General features: G+C 40.2%; 1 long non-coding RNA gene across 1 annotated transcript; it reads left to right on the forward strand.

Moving 5' to 3' along the window:
• The first annotated feature begins 7,091 nt into the window (after positions 1-7,091).
• Positions 7,092-11,766, forward strand: LOC148114626 (uncharacterized). The gene is made up of 2 exons (XR_015733123.1): positions 7,092-7,200; positions 7,990-11,766. It is a non-coding gene; the product is annotated as an uncharacterized LOC148114626 (long non-coding RNA).
• Positions 11,767-14,395: the final 2,629 nt, after the last annotated feature.

The raw sequence follows: 14,395 nt of genomic DNA on the forward strand, positions 1-14,395 counted from the left end.
AATGCTTTGATGTACCAAACGACTTTAACCTAATTAAGCCTTCTGGGCCTAATAGAGGGAACTTCCTCGTACATGTTATGTAGCAGTCTCTCGCAGGCAAAGATCCGTGGTATCTTTTAAATCGGGATCAACCTGGGAAATCAGGGCTCGGCGTTTGAACCGTTAGAACCCATGGATATGATCACTAATTTGGAAGAGGTCTGTGTTTCCGTTCTGTAAAATAAAAGGAAGATCAGATCAAAGAACGGAGGATCATTTCCTTCCTTCCTTCCGTTTTTTTTTTTTAATTGGAAGCCGCAGGAATAATAAAAAAAAAAAAATAACCATTTGATTCTCCCCAAAATACGAAGCATGTGCCCTAAGGGAGAAAGGGAGGGAGGAAGACGCCTTTCCGCCGCTCGGCTGCAGAATCTGTCCTCTCCCGTTAAGCAATCGGCGGGTCGGAGCTCGCCTGCTGGACAAGGGCCGGAGGACGCGCCTTGCCCGGGGCCCGATTTGTTTTCTAGAGAAACCATAAATATTATTCCACCCTAAGTAAACATTGATACCCGCGGATATGCGGACGAAAATAAAGTAAGCCGCCCGCTGACCGGGGGGGCGGGAGGAAAACAGCTTGAACTTTATAAATAAGGACCTGCTAATCATTTGACACTCCGAGGCAGGCCAGGTGGCCTCCCGACCGAGCGGGGGGATTCGGTGTCAGCCGCTGGTCCAGCCAGGTTTCCTACGCGAATCCCTCCTCCCCCCCCCACCCCCGGCCCTTCGAGTTACCGAATCTCCGAGGCCGGCCGGGGTGGGGGAAGGAGTGCGTCTCCGTCGCCATTAAAGCCCCGCGGCGCTTCGCAGTTGTTCCTCGCTAATCGTTTTTTTTTAATATATATAGATATACAACCAACGGCCCACGGTCCGGAGGTTGGGACCAGAGCCAGGCCGAGGGCCTATATTTAGCTGATCCCCCTGGGAAAAGAGAGCAGGGGCCTTTCCTGACTCGCCCAGCGGGCTCTCCGGCCTCGGCCGTGACATTGGATCGCGAGGCCTCGCTCCAGGCCGGAGCCTTTTGTTAGCCGGAGTAGCGCGCCCTCCGCGTGCCTCGCATAGCTCCAATACCGCGCGGCCTGCCTGGGCAGTGCGCGCGTCTCTTATATTTTTTTTCTCGAGGCGGGGAGGGTGGCTCGATTCTCAGGCCTCAGGTTCAGGTGGGGGGAAAGCTTCCCCGTTCGCCTTTCCTCTGGCGGTGGGGGAAGACAACCCGAGAAGGAATTGCTAATTCGGGGCTTGATCCTTGATCCGAAGTGAGACGCCGCTTTCTGGTGTGCAGGTGCTCAAATTCGGGGTGGAATGGCAGGTAGTCCCCCTGAAGCTTCAGGGCAACCCCGAACATGGCGGATGTGTAGACCTGAGGGCAGCTGATGGGTAGGCAGGTAGTCTGACAGGTGAGAGAGGCAGGGAGATGCTCCATGAAGGTAAAACACCCCCTTTTTTTAAGCTTCTTGATCTGAATGCCCCCATCTATATCAGTCCTTCTGCAAACACCCAGACTGCCTTTGCCTGACATAATGAACTTGGTGGCTAACCTAAGTTGCTTCTTCTGCTGCTTTTGCAAGATGTGGTTGCCCATGAATTAGTCACCTGGCTTCAATTCGCCTAATGCAGTAAGCAATTTTTTAAAAAAGGAATAATCACCAAACTTAGCCACTTTTGTGGGGGGGGGGTGCTGAATCAAGTTTGGCATATGTGTTAACACAGCCATAGGTGATTTTGGTGCATCAGGAACAATTTAAGAATGGGAAAGGAGTGCATATCCAAATCCAGAAGCCGCTAAACTTTTAAATTACTGCCCTGTTTTGTTCAACTGCATAAAATGAGTTTCCTTCCTTGGACATTAACTTTAGTTGACTGCTCCATTTATAGAAGCAGAAATAAGCAACTTTAGGTTCTGAGTTCAGGGACGAAAGGTTGGACTGGAGAAGACAGAAAGAAAGAGAAGAAAGGCCCTTACTGATAAAACCCAGGAAGCCCAAGGGCAAATGAAAGAGGCAGTAAGATGAAAGAAACCAGCAGTTGAAGTGGCTGCATTGCTGGTGTGATGGCATGGCCTGCTGCACTAGGAGTCTTCCAAGATGGGCTAAATTGTGTTTGTTTGCTTTTTTAAAAAAAATCCTTCCTCCTTGTCCCATTCAGCATGGAAGCCCATTGAAGGAAAAACTGAAAGAGGGCATAATATCCCTTCATTTTGCCTTCTTCGATATCAGAGGTATTAAGGAAATTCTCCCAATATAGGGGTGGGGTCTTCCACATTGGAGGGACTTCAACTCATAGCCAGTATGCTGCCTGCAGTGGTGGAGTGGTGGCCTAAACCATGAGGAAGCAGGGGGAGTTCAGAGAGAAAAAGAGAAACCAGATCTAGAGAAACCAGATTTTCATTATTGTGAGTCAAAGGTGATCATTGTTTATTGCCTTACAAGGAATAAAGATTTGGAAGACATAGAAAATAGATTCTAATTGAGCAGGTATTTTAAAACTTAGACAGCAGAGTGGAAGAGGAAGAATTTAAAAGAGAGAATACTACATAGATCCTTGAGCTCAGGTATAATGGCAACCAACAAAAAGAAAGCAATCCACACCTATAGGCTGTTGTGATTATGGTTCCTATGATCAACTGGAGATCAGATAATCTCATTGTTCATGGTCTGAAACCTAAGATCCATAGGTATCCCTTGAAAGCCTTGGGTACAATCCCTGAAGATATCCAAAAGTTGATATTAATTTGTGACTTCTAAAATGATTAAAAAAGGGAAAATGATTAAAAGCATGACTAGAAATTCTTTTTAAATATCAAAGGTGATTAATTTTAATTACATTTATATGTAAATTATTTCAAAATATATTTAACTTTTGTTGTGGTCCCATCCATTATTTTTTTGGACATGATCCCTGGAATACCACTTAAAGCTCAAGAGAAGCCTTTGGGTTTGCTTTTTAAAAGCCATGTTGGTAAGTTTCTATGACCTGATTTCAGCTAACAAGGGGGGTTCTATGGGTATCATCTGATAAGCTGTAGGCCTTAGATCAAGTCAGAATCCCACTCTGCTTTGACCTGAATGTATAGGCACTCTTTGCAAGTATGGCAACGAACTGCAATGGATGGAAAGGAGGATTTGATAACATGAAAATATACAGATTGTTTCTAAGACCACTTCATGGGCAAAAGGATTACAGTATACATCAATACTTTCCTCGCTAACCTCTAATAAAGCAAGTATTCAGGCTGGTTGAAAGTTATTGTCCACATGTCCAAATATACAGTGAACTTGTGCCACAGACATTTACATACATAAAGAGTTTGCGTGATCTTTATGATAAAGAGGACAATGGAAATGACAAGGCAGTTCTGGGAGCTTTTTCTCAAATTATTTCTTGAACTATCAGAAGCTTATTCCAGTCCAGATTACACAGATGCATCATAAGTAAAAAGGATGCATGTGTTATTTATTCCAATTTAAAAGACATGGGCAATCTTCCTCCCTTTTTATGTATGTTAAAGTTTCCCTTTAACAATAACCCACAAAAACAATAGAAGTTGCAAATATTTCCCCATAATGCTCTCAAGTCACTTACGAAAGGTTTGCAGCACTTCTAAACTATAACTGATGACTGCAAAGAATCTAGGAAGAATTTCAGTGGGTGTCCATAGGTGTCACTATCTTTCAGCCTGGCTTATCAAAAAAGACTGTTATGAAACAAACATTTCTGAATTTCTTCAAGGAATGGCATGGTGGAAGAACAATTAATCATAACGCTATTCAATCCTGGTTCTTGCCGGTAAACTGGGAACAATAGTTACAAAGGACTTTAATGGTAGGCTTTATGACAAGTTATGACAATCATATCTCATTGCAGATACTATTTTTATTCTACTCTATTGTTGATAATGCTATTTAAAACAGCTGTCCGTAAACTTAAAGATAAGTTTGAATTAAATTCTGATACAGACCTTTTAAGCTGCTTAATCATAGCATACAGAAGTTTTTGGATTTTTCTTTCTTTCTTTTTGCAGTCTAATCTTTGAAAAGGTGCAAAAAGAGGAATCCAATATGATCAGGACAGATGGAGAAAGTTTCAATGAAGAAGTTCAGGCAATGCTTTTTAGTTTAGAACAAATATGACTAGAAAACCAAACAAACATTCATAAAATTATTCATGGCGGAAACAAACTGACAGTTATAACCTCAGAATAGGCAAATCGTATGCTTCTTTACATGATACATAATATATGGGATTTACTCCCAAATGTGAAGGTGATGACCCTTAGCTCTGATGGAGTTTAAAGGACACTCAGGAAATTCAGGAAGGGTGAATCCATCAATTCCCTCCACATAATGAATTCCCTGATATTATTGAAAGAAAATGCAATCCCAGATTATTTATAAGAATTAACAGACATACAACTAGACAAGAAGCAGGTAGACTGTGCATGAAAGTTTTTTCAAAAGACAGGAAATATTGAAGGTCAAGGAATAAAGATAATAGAACTACATAAAGATATTTTTTTCATAGTAACCTAAAGATAGGATTAGCTATTGAGCCTGAACCTTCATTCGAATCTCTTTAGGTGAATGGAAAGAATATACGTTGCAAAATTTTGTGGCATATCCACTTAGAATAATGGCTACTCTACTTCTCATACTAGCTATATGAAACTTCCAGGACACTTCATTCAGTGGTGAAATTCAATTTTTTTTTACTACTGAAAGTAGTAAAGAAAAATTTACTACCTTCCTGGGGGAAGGATATTGCAAAATCTCCATTCCCACCCCACTCTGGGGCCAGCCAGAGGTGATATTTGCCGGTTCTCTGAACTACTCAAAATTTCCGCTACCGGTTCTCTGAACTACTCAAAATTTCCGCTACCGGTTCTCCAGAACCTGTCAGAACCTGCTGGATTTCACCCCTGACTTCATTCCAAAAGGATTGGATGGGAAACAAATTTAATTAAATGGAATATAGCCTGGTCCCAAAAGACAGGTGTAAACTTGCATCAAATCAAATCAAATCAATTCCTCTATTTCCTCTTCTGTGTCAAGAATGCAAAATCTACATGCATCAGATTATACAATCAGTTGACAGTCTGTCTCTTCCGCTTTGCATTGTGTGGTTATTCTGAGAAATTAGAGATTTATGTGGTTTACAAAGAATAAAATGGAGGAGCAGGAGGAGATGGAAGAGATTTCTCTGTTGGATGTAAGGCTATATTTCCCATTATTGGACAGAAAGAAATTGCTTATATATTTTATTCCAGCTTGGTTGAAGTCTCTGCTGTGTTGTTCTTTGGCTCAATAGAGATGACCCAGTGATACATTTTCCCCTTACAGTGTAATTCTAAGCATGTTTATTCATAAATAAAAATCTAGTTTGACTCCTGGCAACTTACATGCATATGTCCATGTAGTTCTATTGACATAATAAATGTCAGTATAGAAAGGTTTGTCTTACCTTCTTCCAAGATGTTTTTCATCTTCCCAGTTTAGCCTACATCCCTGGGATTTCTGGATAGTTTTCCAATCCAGTTTAGGGTTGTTGTTTTTTAAGATCAACTAAGGATGGATAGGTGCTGTTTCATTCCATCAATATCAAATGGAGATACCTAAGAAAAAACATGCTCATGCACACAGACTAAGAATTCACTGTACTGAACTGAGACTTCATTCACGATAAAACTGCATTGGAGGATTGTGCCAAAGGCATCATAGTTCCCATCTTGCAAATGGGAAAATTATAATAACCTTGTCCCCAATTCCTAAAATAAGACAATGTCTAGCTGACATTGGAATTAACCCAAGGAACAAGTTTGGCCTCCAAATACATTGAGATTTCCCACTAAGCTGCTTCTACTACTAGTATAATTTATGATCAACCTTTAGGAGCATGGGAATTTCAGTTATTTCTTTAATTGGGATTGGGAATAAGCTCATTAAGCTCAATAGACCATCCTTCTAAGTAAATGTTAATTTTTTATCCATTTTCATTCTCTTGGCAATTATTTTTAGTTATTTACAAAACAAGTGATACTATTTTGCCTTCCATCATGATGGCATACAGGGTCTTTTCAGAGGGAGAAGCAATGAAACAATAACCCCAGATCCCCCACACAGAAGGGATTCATTAAGTAGAATTCATTGTTTGAAATGCTCAGGTGGATCATTTTTTTTTTACTTCAAGGCATTAAAATCAATCAATTAATAATATAATGCCAAGAGCTATTTCAATATTTCCAGTTTCCCAATTTTTGAACTCCTTACTCCAATGGATAAAGAGCAAGGGAGCAAAATACAGGTCGTCCTCACCTTACGGCAGTCCACTTAGTGACCATTCAAAGTTACAACAGCACTGAAAAAAGTGACTTATGACCATTTTTCAAACTGATGAGTGTTGCAGCATCCCCATGGTCACTTAATTTACATTCGGATGCTTGACAACTGACTCACATTTATAACAGTTGCAGTGTTCCTGGGTCATGTGACCCCTTTTTACAACCTTCGGAGAAGCAAAATCAATGGGGAAGCCAGATTCACCTAACGACTGTGTTATAAATTTAGCAAGTGCAGTGATTCATTTAATAAATGTGACAAGAAAAGTCGTAAAATGGGGCAAAGCTCACTTAACATATTTCTCCCTTAGCAACATAAATCCTGGGCTCTATTGTGGTTGTAAGTTGAGGACTACCTGTACATTATTATAGGATACAGGAAGAAGAAAATGGGCTAAGGGAAGAGTGCTCAAATGACTATTTTGACCTCAAGGCTCCCTGAAATCTTAAAATGAACCTAATGGGATGTCAGATTATGCAGATTGAATAGACCTTTCCCCCTCCCCCAAATAAATTTGGTCTTGTTCACATGTAGATGTGTTCATATATATACATTGTTCATCAGATAAGAATAGGAGGTTAGGGCATACCACACTATCCATTCGGCCTGCAGTGGTTTTCCCTACCCAATGAATTGACTGATTGATCTACGCTACAAAGTGATTTGTGCCTAATTAGAAACCAGTCCCGTTTTGTTTAATAGGTCCTTTTCCCTCCCCCATAGGTACATAGAGGACTGCAGCAGGAAGTTGACCTAGTTTATTAAGATGTCTGTGAATGTGAACTGTGTAATCGTTCAGCTTGCCTCTGTAACTCGTCCTATGACAGCCAGGGTAAGCTTCAAGTTTCTGAGATCACTCATTATGGCTTTGTTTGCTTGCCTGCTTGCTTGCTTGATTACTGGAGCACTGTGATACGTCCATTGAAAACCTGATGCAAGGGCTCACATTTAATATTAAAATAATTCTGAGTCCAATCGTGTGCCTTCCAAACAGCAGGTTACAATATCCCAACCTTTCCCCACTTCAGTAACACCATGGCTGTTATTCTGTTGTGGCATTGCTAAACACTTGGGCCAGGATTTCTTGTCAATCTCTTGCAAATCACCAAGACAACCACCTGTTCTGCAAGATTAAATAACTTGGGCCCTTTCCTCACTTGTGATTTATTGCATCTTATAGGATCACCCAGCCATAACTGAGCTGTGATAACAGTAAAGAGGACAAGCATTGGTGGGTTTGTTTTTTTTTACACTTGTATTTAACACTGCAGAACCATGTGCTGGCAACCTCTTTTCTCTGCCCTGGCCTTAGGATGCTGCCTTGTCTTCTTAAACCATAAATAAAGATGGCTTAAGTTATCCTTGGTGCTGAAGTGGTTATTCCCCCCTCTTTTATTCTGACATCACTCAAGGGCAACCTTAATAGGTTTGAATCTATTAGGCTTTGTCAATCTTCCCTTGAAGTCAAGGGACTGCAGTGATTGGAAAGAGACAGGGAGGGATAGTAGCAGGGGCAACAATATTCATCTTATATGGTTCTTGCTCACTCAAGAACAGAAGGGATGACACTACGGTGGGACAAGATCCTAAATGTTTCTATGGTTTTGTCTTTGTTTTTCAGGTCTAATAGGTTGTTGAACCCTGTTCTACTACTGTTGAACCCTCCTGACTAGTATGCCTTTGGGCCTCATTTCAGTTTTATCTGCCTGTTGTCAATTGGTGGCAACTGGCTTCTCTCTGACTGCAGAGAGAATCATAGAATCAAAGGGCTGGAAGGTCTTCAAATCCAACCTTCAGCAATGGAACACACACAACTCTGGGAAGCAAGCTATTCCATTGACTAGTTGTTCTCACTATCAGGAAATTTCTCCTTAGTTCCGGGTTGGATCTTCCTCTGACAAAATTCTACCCGTTGCTTCTTCTCCTGCCTTCAGATGCTTTGAAAAATCAATCGACCTCCTCTTCTCTGTGACAGCCCTTCAAGTATTGGAAGACAGCTATGATGTCACACTTAACCCTTCCCTTTGTTAGGCTAAACCAGGGGTCAGCAACCCGCAGCTCTGGAGCCGCATGTGGCTCTTTCATCCCTCGGCTGCGGCTCCGTCGCTCAAAATATATGTCACAATTGCCAATGTGCGACACCCACCGATGCACAATTTATTAATCTTTTTGATCCCCGGTAGGCCAATCATGGATAAATCCAAGAAAAGAAAAGTTTCAGAAGAAAACAGAATAAAGATTGCCCTATTCAACTATATATGCTAGTTTTGTGGCTGCTCAGGAAATAGTCAGGTATGGGAAGAGTTTTGTGGCTCCCGGTGTTTTCTTTTCTGTGGGAAACAGATCCAAATGGCTCTCTGAGTGTTTAAGGTTGCCGGCCCCTGGGCTAAACATACCTAGTTCTCTTAGCCTTTCATTGTATTATTTAGCCTCCAGATCCCTTATCATCTCTGTTGCTCTCCTCTGCACTCTTTCTAGGGCTTCAGCATCTTTTTTTGTATCATGGTGACCTGAACTGGATGCAATATTCTAAGTGTGGCCTCACTAATGTAGTATAGAGTGGTACTACCAATTCTCATGATCTTGATGCTATCCCTCTGTTAATACATCTTAGGACTCTGTTTCCTTTTTTGGCAGCTGCATCACACTGCTGGCTTACATTTAAGCAAGGGTATACTAGGACTACTAAATATCTTTTCTGGATTGGTTGCCTAACAATTACAATTGTGGTGAACTGGGAAGGAAATTAAGCAGGACACTTCAGAGCACTGCTCAAGGAAGATGAGGCAATAAATGGAGAAAAGAATTGGAAAGGCAGCCACTGCATGCTAATTTTCCACACACTAGGTGGCTTTCTGGACCTGTCCTTCTCTTTCCATCTCCACCTCAGTCCACTCATGCACCCTGGATGCATAGTTCAGGGATGGAAGGATGGAAAGATGGAAGATGTCTTTTTTTCCAAAATGAAATTCAATTATAATGCATCTAATCTAGGAGGCAGCAAAAAAGCATCATAATAACTTTTTTAAATCACAGAAGACGGGGTGGGTTATAGCAAATATCACTTTTAAATTCCTCTTGGATTTAGAGCACTCCTAAGTAGTGAGACCAGAGAACAAAATAAATATATTAGCAAGCAGACTCTGGGGGTTCAGACATTAGCAGAGTCTGGTCGATTGAAAGAAGTATATCTTAATTCTAAAATATTGACTTCTTGGGAAGTACAAATTGTCTTGATACAGATGGGACTTGTTGTGAGAAGTCCTATATTGGACTGTATAGTTGATTCTCTGGAAAAAAAAATACAATGGCTTATTTCCTAAAAATGTGATGACATTCAAGCAGTATTTATAAAATAAATCAAATTAATGAAGTTTATCCATGATTGCAAGTCCATACTGTACTCTGAAAATAATGCTTAATTGTTCCAACACAAATTCATTTTGGCCAAGGCGACCAATCTTATAATCTTTTTTTTAAAATGTGCCCAAGCTAGGCTTAAGCATGCCCTCAAGTGATGAATTGCTTGCCTGAAACAGGTATTGGTCAAACACCGCTATAAACAAGTAACCTTCTCTACTACTGTCATTTAGTGTTGAAGGCAACCTGTATCTTATTGACCTGCTTTTGTTTTGTTTTATTTTATTTTATTTTCATTTCTCATTTTAAAAAAATAGAGGCTGTATTAACAGTGAATGTATTTTCAAGGTATTTACCAGTATTACATAGACTATTAAGTACATTTTATGACTGAAAAGTCTGTTCTTCTGTGTGATATGATGCCCAGGTCAGGTTCATATTTATCTACACCAGGGGTGTCAAACTCAATTTCATTGAGGGCCACATCAGGGTTGTGTTTGACCTTGGGGGCTGGGGTGGGCGTGGACAGGTTAGGCATGGCCAGCTCAATGTCACTCGTGTCGGGGGTGCCTGTGGTGGCCTGAGCGCTCTGCCAGTGAAAACGGCTTTCTGCAACCCTCTGCCAGCAAAAATGGAGCTCTAGGGGATGCATATGCCCTCCCAAGCTCCGTTCTCACTGATGAAAGCACCATGGGCCAGTCCTTTGCTGTTTCCAGGGCGGCCCCACGGGCCAGATCTAAGCACCCCATGGGCCAGACCCTAACCCTAACCCTGATCTATACTATATTACACACCAGACACTTACTAACATACTCTCTGTATAAATAATGTCAATGTTCTGTATCTTTTTAGCACATACTACTATTTTAGTGCTTGTAAAAACAGATAATCAAAAAAAGTTTCAAATGTCTAAGTGTTCTCTTGAACAAAAATATGTACAGTTCAGAGTTTGATAATTATATGCATCTGTGTCTTAATTAGGAGGAGTTGGCATCAAATGATGACTCCTGTGTGGAAAAACAGATTTTGCAATAAATTCTAAAGGGAGAGAGAAATCAAATTTGAGGGGATTTTATTTTCTGCATTTCAGCCCTGATTCACACCACACTGAAGAACTAACAGCTCTTAAATGACTGAAAGTTAAGCAGAACAGTTTTATTGCTATTCAATTCTAGAATATTTTCCAACTCTCTTCTAAGTTGGTCTGAGTATCTTCTGGAACGATGATTAATAAATAAGGATATTTGAGCATGCAGAAAACATTTATCTTTCTAATATCTGCAAACTTATTTGAGATGGCATGTGTTCCAAATTAGAACATAGTTTTATAGCATGTCTTAGTTCAGACCAATTAAACACTTTCTCATTTGAAAAGTTTAATAAATGATAAGGGTTTCACACAATCATGTTAAAGAGTGAATTAGATGATGATTGCAGAAGATAGCTGGATGGATAAAATTAGATGGAAGTATGAAAATGGAAGATGAGAGAGAAGATAAGAGATGGCCAGAGTTCATTGAATAGTTTATGTCAGAAACCTGAGAATACAACCCATATTTTTGCAATTCTTTAAACTTCTCATGAGGAAAGTGACTATATTTACTGATTCACCACATGCACGGATAAGAGTAAGATAACATAAAGCCAAGTAAACTGTGCCTTATCAGTAAGCAATTTTAAAATTACAATAATCTTTAGAAAAATCACATGTGTAAGTGGATAAATACAGAGAACATAAGCAAACTAAGTGAATGAACATTTCCATAAATAGCAACTTTGACATTTTCCTCTTGTATTAATCGTATTGTATTAATGGAATGTGTATGCAGGCATCAACTGTTTTGCTAGGTAGATACCCATAATTCAGTGTCTGGAGGCTTTCAGAATATGAGCTTTCTAAGATTCTGAGAAGATTGGAGGCCGAACAATTACATGAGCTTTCCCTTTTTCTCATTGCATGCTATGTCAATGATTTTTCTACCATTATGTTTTCCTACTAAAGTCAAAATAAATGAATTACTTCTTGGGCTTATATTCTGACTAAGTCGTATTCAGCATGAATATTATTCCATCTGATCATTTCAAGTACTGAATCATATACTGAACCATATTCCAAGCAGTTGCCCCCATTATCTCTCTCAAACAACTATTTTAATGTAATTTAGATATTCCCACTTATGCCTTAAAAGCAAACAACAACAATTGATACTGATCTCATATATGTAAATATAATGGCCAAACTGTTGTAGTGAGCAGGAACTAAGATTGTGATTACTTGAAATGTCTTATATATGAAGTGAAATCAAAATGTTTCCTATTAATATTCATCCCCCTTTTTCTCCTTCTTTTATACTATTTAACTTAGTTGGTTACTGGGGAAGAAAACCTGACTGCAACTGGCTGCCAGGTTGTTCTGTTGGAAGTGCACTATAATACATATTACCAATTTAGAGGTGAACAGTTGGAACTTAACGTTTTTATACATTCTATGAAAGCTTATCAGCATTAACCTTAAGAAAAAGAACTAAGGTTAAAGAAATCCACTCTCTTAGGTCCTTCTGAAGTAAAGTTGTCAAGCAATTATTTTGCATTTTAATCTTGAGATTCAGCAAACAAGATTAGGAACACAGTGCTAGGGGAATAGAACCAATACAAATAGAAATCAACACTTGAGTTACCATAAATGAATCTCATATAGGACCATAAAACAGCAGAATTACAAAGGGCCTAACCAAAGGTAATTTAATACTAATATTACGTAAATAAAATTACTAGGCAAAAGGAGATGAATTATGACTGGATCAGCCATAGCAGAACATGCTATGCTCTGCCCCAGACCAACTTGGTACGTAATAGGAACCTCCTGGACACATGACTCCTGCTGAAAGAGCAGGTGGCAATAATGGGCTTTACCAAGGGTTGGTGGGCAGAGCCTCCCACCGGTTTCACTACCGGTTCTTGCGAACTGGTCCGAACCGGGGGCAACCCACCACTGGCCTTTAATCAACTTTGACGGCCTTTGTTCGTGTTGTGCAGCAGTTACATCTCTACCTGAATTGGGAGGCCCTTATATCAAATCACTCATTCCCTGGTCATTTCCCATACTGCAATGTGCTCTACATGTGTCTATCCCTGAATATTTGGAAGCTTCAGCTGGTGACTGCGCAAGTAATTTTTTTGGTCCCAAGGATGGTGCATGTAACACTTTTGCTGTGTAAACTGGATTGAATGTCATTTTGCTTCCGACTACAATTCAAAGTGTTGGTTATTACTTTTAAAACCCTACAGAACATGGGTCTAGGTTACCAGAGGAACCCTCTTACCCCCATCACATCAGCCCGTCCCACCCGGTCAGGCGGAAAAGTATGCTACACACCCTGTCAGTTAAAGAATTTTGCATGGTGGGGTCCAGGAAGAGAGCCTTCTCTGTTGTTGTTCCCACCCATTGGAATATCTTTCCTCTAAGACAGTGTTTCTCAACCTTGGAAGCTGGGGGATTCTGGGAGTTGAAGTCCACCCATCTTCAAGCTACCAAGGTTGAGAAACACTGCTCTAAGAGATGAGACAGCCCCGCCCCTTCTGACCTTTCAAGAGGTCTGAACTGGCTCTGCAAACTCACATAGGGTTTGCTGAGTGGCATGCAACTCTAAGTGTGCTTAGCACCTTGAAGGCTCTCCCCACACAAGTATTTTTTAAGTGTAGCTTATTTTATTGTTATTTACCCGACTCCTTTTATTGATGTATTTTTATATGGTTTTAATGCTTTAGTTATACACTGCACAGAATCACTGAGTGAGATGGGTGCTATGTAAATGTGATGAATGAATGAAATAAAATAAAATAAATGTTATTTATCTTGCTGTTTTTATTTGCTTACTTTGCTTCACTTTTTCCAATTTTTTAAAGACTCTGGCCAAATAACTTACATATTTTATCAGACTGTGATCTATTTCTGCTTGTAGTGTTCTGTAATTATAGAATAAAATATAGCCCGAAGATACAGGAGATATTTTTTGCAGGTGGTTGTGTATGCCTCTCGTGTGCCAAACCACTTCTAATGCACTTTCTAATTTTTTCCCCTGGGTATTATTGTTCCCATTTTGATGTGCACAATGATATTAAACCAGGGGTGAAATCAAGCAGGTTCTGAAAGGTTCTGGAAAACCGGTAGCGGAAATTTTGAGGTTCAGAGAACCGGTAGCAGAAATTTTGAGTAGTTTAGAGAACCAGCAAATGTCACCTCTCGCTGGCCCGAGAGTGGGGTAGGAACGGAGATTTTGCAATATCCTTCCCCCAGGAGTGGGGAGGGAATGGGGATTTTGTAGTATCCTTCCCCTGGAGTGGGGAGGGAATGAGGATTTTGCAGTATCCTTCCCCTGCCACGCCCACCAAGCCACGCCCACAGAACCGGTAATAAAAAAACTGAATTTCACCACTGTACTGAACTACTATAACATGGCTTATTCATGAAATCATGATTAATAAATCCATAGCTTAGTACAGTGTAATGTGCGATCCCAGTCTAAATAAAACAGCGAGCTACAAACTAAACGGCTTAATGTCGTAACTGTAAAGACACACAGATTTATCTTAATGTCCTGCGAGAGTAGCCTCATCTAAAATCAGCAGCCACGTTCACTGATTTTGACGACTGCGCTGAAAAACTC

This window comes from Pantherophis guttatus, chromosome 3 (genome assembly GCF_059756535.1).
Source record: "Pantherophis guttatus breed Tessera chromosome 3, ASM5975653v1, whole genome shotgun sequence".
NCBI classification, from domain to species: domain Eukaryota; kingdom Metazoa; phylum Chordata; class Lepidosauria; order Squamata; family Colubridae; genus Pantherophis; species Pantherophis guttatus.